Source organism: Drosophila sechellia, chromosome 3L (genome assembly GCF_004382195.2).
Source record: "Drosophila sechellia strain sech25 chromosome 3L, ASM438219v1, whole genome shotgun sequence".
Classification (NCBI taxonomy): domain Eukaryota; kingdom Metazoa; phylum Arthropoda; class Insecta; order Diptera; family Drosophilidae; genus Drosophila; species Drosophila sechellia.
The window spans coordinates 26,310,127-26,316,280 of NC_045951.1; the positions used below are offsets into that span (position 1 = coordinate 26,310,127).

A 6,154-nucleotide genomic window follows, 5' to 3' on the forward strand; every position below is an offset into this window, starting at 1 on the left:
AGGGTCAAACCCGCGACTCCCACTCCGAAAGCAAAGGGTTTGCCATCGACCAGTTCGAAGACAACTCCTAGGTTGGTCATTTCCCGACCAGTGACGCGAGCGTCTAGTGAGTCTTCTCTATCGAGAAAATCCGAGAGTCCCTCCGCTGTCGGGACTGATTTCCTCCGCGTCACACGCTCTAACACAAGAAAAATGGCATCCTCTGAGCAGCCAACGCCCGCAAACGCAGCGTTGCATAAATTCATCGCCGTCAGCGATCGCGTAAGCCTTTTCGAAGCGAAGATCAACACTCCTGATCAAGCCTCTCCGTCCCTACACACGTTACAAGTCCGTCTGCAACAGGTGCGAGCCTTATGGGACAAAGTGGAAAGAGAGTACGAAACATGCTCTGACCTAATGGCCCAACAAGGATCCCTCGACACAGTGCCTATTCTCCAGGCCAAATATGACTACTGCTACTCAGTATACGAGTCATGTGCAGCACAAATTGGCGAAACAATCGACAGAGCAACGCCTCAAGTCGCGCAAGCACCCTCTCAGCCGCTAATTTCGTCCGGCTGCCGCTTACCTCCATGCGACACGGAAGTCTTCGATGGCGACTACCTCCGATGGCCCACTTTCCGGGACCTATTCACGGCAATTTACGTAAACAACCCCAGGTTGACTCCGGTCGAGAAGCTATTCCACCTCCTTACCAAAACAAGTGGCGAAGCAAAAGCCATCGTGGCGAAATCTCCTCTCACGAATGATGGTTTTGCTTCGGCTTGGGAGGCGCTTCGAGATCGGTTCCAAAATAAGCGACTTTTAGTCAACAGCCAGCTCAAGCTTCTTTTTAACTTGAGCTCAATTTCACAAGAATCTGGTCATGCTCTAAAAGAGCTACAATCCACGATTCAGGGGTGTTTAATAGCACTAGAGCATTCCCAGGTATCCACAGAGAACTGGGATTGTATCTTGGTTTTCCTTTGCGCGAGCAAACTGCCCAAGCAGACCCTGTCCTTATGGGAACAGTCGCTAACTGCTAAATCCGAGATCCCAGCTTGGGAAGAAATGAATGCCTTCCTGAGCGAAAGGTATCGGACATTGGAAGCCATCGAAGATATGAAACCGACTCAGGCAGTTCCAAAAAGGCTTCAATCCTTCGAGACAAAGGTCAGCACCAAACAGAAAGGGTGTGACTTATGTTCGAAGGAGAACCATCCGGTAAGATTGTGCCCGCGTTTTCTTCAAATGTCTGTTGACTCGCGCTCCGGGTATATCAAAAAGAAGCAGCTATGTCTGAATTGTTTTGCCAGAGGTCATCAGCTACGTGACTGCACAAGCACGCACAGCTGCTTTACATGTAAGGGCAGGCACCATACGCTGCTGCATCGCAGCCCCCCAAATTCCGAAAACGCGAGTTCCTCAACCTCGCCCCCTACACAGCAACTTCCGAGACCCTCTAGCAGAAATGCATCGGCAGGCACCTCAGCGGTGCAAACTTTTTTCGCGTCCGGCACTTCAGCCGTCCTACTGAGCACAGCGATGATTGACGTGTGCCATTTGGGGATGAGCTACCGAGCCCGAGCCTTAATCGACTCGGGATCCGAGGCGACGTTCATTTCAGAACGCCTGTTCAACCTCATCAAGTTGCCATTCCGCAACACCCAGACCCAAGTCTCCGGGTTAAATCATTCAGTCTCCGCGAAGTCCTCGAAGCTGTGTCACTTCGGGATTCGCTCTCCTACTAAGCCAGGTCTACAGTTAGACACTGAAGCTTACGTCCTTCCGGAGCTCTCAGGCAAACTGCCCTCCTATCCGATCCCTCGGAATTCCTTGAAGGACCTGCCCGCACTCCGCTGGGCAGATCCTACCTTTTTTGAGAGCTCTCAAATTGATGTATTGATCGGGGCTGACATTCTACCATCCATAATGATGGATGGCACCCGACAAAATATTTGCGGCTCGCTCCTGGGCCAAGAAACTATTTTCGGGTGGGTGCTAACGGGGCCGATTTCCAAGGGCAAGCCGAAACGGGTCGCATCCTTCACGACCCAGGTGCATGAAATAGGCGACCCTGATACGCTCGACACGCTTCTCAGCAAGTTCTGGGAGGTGGAGGATCTACCAGTAAAGATGGTAAAAGAGTCGGACTCCTATTGTGAAAGGAACTTCCTCCAAACAACGACAAAAGACGCAAGCGGGAGATACGTGGTGACGCTCCCGTTCCGGGATCCCGAGAATATCGGATCCGATTTAGGATATTCAAGGTCCATTGCGCTAGCTCAGTTTCTTAGAAACGAAAATCGTTTAAAAAGAGACTTTCCATTAAAAGAGCAATATGACAGCGTGATCCAGGAGTACCTGGATCTGGGTCATATGAAAGAAGTTCCGCCGACTCACAATTCTCCATCGTATCATCTTCCTCATCACGCGGTAGTTAAGCCCGAAAGCACCACTACAAAGCTTCGCGTTGTATTCAACGCTTCAAGTCCGTCGGCAAATGGGACCAGCTTAAATGATATTCTTCATGCTGGTCCAGTCCTACAATCCGATCTAACGATCCAGGTCCTGAAATGGCGTTATTTTCAATACGTCTTCAGTGCAGACATCACGAAAATGTATCGTCAGATCTGGGTCGATCCGAAACATACCCCGTTTCAGAGAATTCTGTTCCGAAACAAGGAAGGAGATATCCGAGACTTCGAATTAAAAACAGTTACCTTCGGGGTCAACTGCGCCCCCTTCCTCGCCATTCGAGTCTTGCAACAGCTGGCAGAGGATATCCAAGTGCCATTTCCAAATGCCAGCCGCATCATCCAGCAGCACATGTACGTCGACGACGTTCTGGCAGGGGCGAATTCCGTAATCGAAGCCCAAAGTTCAATTCGAGAGTTGCAAGCAGCCCTAAGTGCCTCCGGGTTTCCGCTGAGAAAGTGGACCTCGAACAACAAAGGCGTCCTTAAAGACGTCCCGGCCGAACACCTCCTTCATAGCGAGTTCCTCGACATCGATGCCGAAAGCACGGCCAAGACGCTCGGTATTCGGTGGAGGGCAAAGTCCGACGAATTCTATTTCGTTCCTCCAGACATAGTTGTGGAACCCTCCTATACAAAGCGAGAAGTTTTGTCCCAAATCGCTAGGTTGTTCGATCCTGCCGGGTGGCTCGCGCCGTTCATAATCCGTTCGAAAATGTTCATGCAGGAGATTTGGTTGCAAAACTTAGGCTGGGACGATAAGCTTCCCACTGAAATGTGTCAACTGCGGGGTCAACTGCGCCCCCTTCCTCGCCATTCGAGTCTTGCAACAGCTGGCAGAGGATATCCAAGTGCCATTTCCAAATGCCAGCCGCATCATCCAGCAGCACATGTACGTCGACGACGTTCTGGCAGGGGCGAATTCCGTAATCGAAGCCCAAAGTTCAATTCGAGAGTTGCAAGCAGCCCTAAGTGCCTCCGGGTTTCCGCTGAGAAAGTGGACCTCGAACAACAAAGGCGTCCTTAAAGACGTCCCGGCCGAACACCTCCTTCATAGCGAGTTCCTCGACATCGATGCCGAAAGCACGGCCAAGACGCTCGGTATTCGGTGGAGGGCAAAGTCCGACGAATTCTATTTCGTTCCTCCAGACATAGTTGTGGAACCCTCCTATACAAAGCGAGAAGTTTTGTCCCAAATCGCTAGGTTGTTCGATCCTGCCGGGTGGCTCGCGCCGTTCATAATCCGTTCGAAAATGTTCATGCAGGAGATTTGGTTGCAAAACTTAGGCTGGGACGATAAGCTTCCCACTGAAATGTGTCAGCGGTGGCAATCGTTTTTAGCCGAGTATTCCGACCTCAACCAGATCCGCGTTCCGAGATGGATCTGGTACCAGCCTGAGGTAATCATAGAGCACCACGGTTTCTGTGACGCGTCTCAGAGAGCCTATGGAGCGGCGATATACATCCGCGTCGAGATGGGGCAAAAGATCCTGACTCGCCTGCTTACAGCCAAAACACGAGTGGCCCCGGTAAAAACCGTCTCCCTTCCTCGGCTAGAGCTCTGTGGTGCCGTGCTGTTAACCGAAATGGTGACAGCAATCCTCCCGCACATGCCCTCCGCCAGTTCAAATATCCGCTGCTGGACAGATTCCACAATCGTCTTAGCCTGGCTACGAAAGCCTGCGTGCAACTGGACCACATTTGTGGCCAACAGAGTTGCCAAGATCACGCAGGCGACGCCAGTCGACTGTTGGGCACACGTTCGCTCAGAACAAAACTCCGCCGATCTAGCCAGTCGAGGCGTATCCTTACATGAATTGGCAGATAACCATCTCTGGTGGCACGGACCAGAGTGGCTGCAAGGGCCACGAGAGCTATGGCCAGCACAAAGTGACACTCTTCCAGTGACCGAGCTAGAGCAGCGCGCGGTCAAAGTGCATTTTGTCAAGGCCCCGTCCATCGACTTTCTCGAGCGTTTCTCCAAGTTGGACAAGGCCCTGCGAGTTCTGGTCTATGTTCAACGCTTCCTTAAACGCTGCCGCAAAGGTTCGTTCTTGCCCAACTCACGCCCTACAAGTGAAGAGATCCGAGGGGCAGAACGAACTCTGACCTCCATTGCGCAGCGCAGAGCATATGGCCAAGAGTTTCAGCATCTGACCGAGAAAAGGCCTCTTCCAGTGTCAAGTCCGTTGGTGAATTTGTTCCCGTTCATTGACCAACACGGCCTGTTAAGGGCGTGCGGCCGTCTCACTGCCTCCAAAACCCTGCAATATGATGAACGTCATCCGATTATTCTCCCCTATAACTGTAGACTGTCGCGCCTTGTCGTCCAATTTACTCACCAGATTACTCTTCATGGCGGTAGTCAATTGATCGTACGCCTGATCCGATCGAAGTATTGGATTCCTAAAATCAAGAATCTGGTGAAGGCTGTGGTCAATCCTTGTAAGATTTGCACGATTTACAAGAAGAGACTCCAAACACAGCTGATGGGCGATTTCCCGACAGATAGAGTCTCCTTCTCTAGGGCGTTCACCTACACGGGTATCGACTATGCCGGCCCGTTCGAAATAAAAAACTATACAGGGAGATCGTGTCTCATAACGAAGGGATATGTTTGTGTGTTTGTGTGCTTTTCCACGAAGGCTATCCATTTGGAACCCACTTCCGATCTAACAACCGAGAAATTTCTAGCGGCCTTTGCTCGTTTCGTAGCGAGGCGCGGTTGTCCTCAACGGGTCCATTCGGATAATGGTAAGACCTTTGTGGGGGCGGCAACTTTGATTTCCAGGGACTTTCTCCAAGCCATCAAAGAGTCCGTGACTGATGCATATAGACATCAGGGACTCGTATGGCGATTCATCCCACCAGGGGCTCCACATATGGGGGGTTTGTGGGAAGCAGGGGTGAAAAGCTTCAAAACCCTGTTCCTTAAATCGACGTCAGCCCGCAAATATACATTTGAGGAGCTGGCGACACTTCTCGCTAAGATTGAGGCCTGCCTCAACTCTAGACCCCTCTCCCCTATGTCCGAAGATCCCTCAGATTTGTTGGCCCTCACACCAGGCCATTTCCTTATTGGAGGGCCGTTGCTTTCCACGGCGGAACCCGAGATAAAGGGCGAAGCCAAGTCGATAATAAATCGATGGCAACACCTCAAGGCACAACATCAGCAGTTTAGTGCACGGTGGAAAGAGGAGTATCTTAAAGAACTCCATAAACGAAGCAAATGGCAATTTCCGACCAGGAATCTCCAAGCCGACGATATGGTAGTTGTCAAGGAGGACAATCTACCACCGCACGAATGGCGGCTCGGCAGAATCGTTTCTGCCTTTCCAGGAGCCGACGACCGCATTCGAGTCGTCGAGATCCGTACGTCTCGCGGCACCATAAAACGCCCTGTCCACAAGGTTATTCTGCTACCGATGGAGGACAAAGAGTCCTCCGTTCCTAGGGATTAGGGCACTTCCCCCATTCCGGGGCCCAAATAGTAGTCGGCGCATACTAAGCTTCTTCATTTCTTTTATTGGCAGACTTACTCACTTCCTCCAATAATGGCTCCTCGACCTCGTGCCACCCAGTCGTTGGAAAGCAGACGTACTCGAGGTATCAAATCCTACCGCTGCCGAGTCTGCTCTGGAATCCATCCTCTTCGGAAGTGCAAGAGGTTCCACAAACTGAGCGCTGAAAAGCGCCTT

General features: G+C 51.4%; 1 pseudogene; it reads left to right on the plus strand.

Annotated features, from left to right (window-relative positions):
* The first annotated feature begins 225 nt into the window (after window positions 1–225).
* Window positions 226–5,676, plus strand: LOC116801161 (annotated as a pseudogene).
* The last annotated feature ends 478 nt before the right edge of the window (window positions 5,677–6,154 follow it).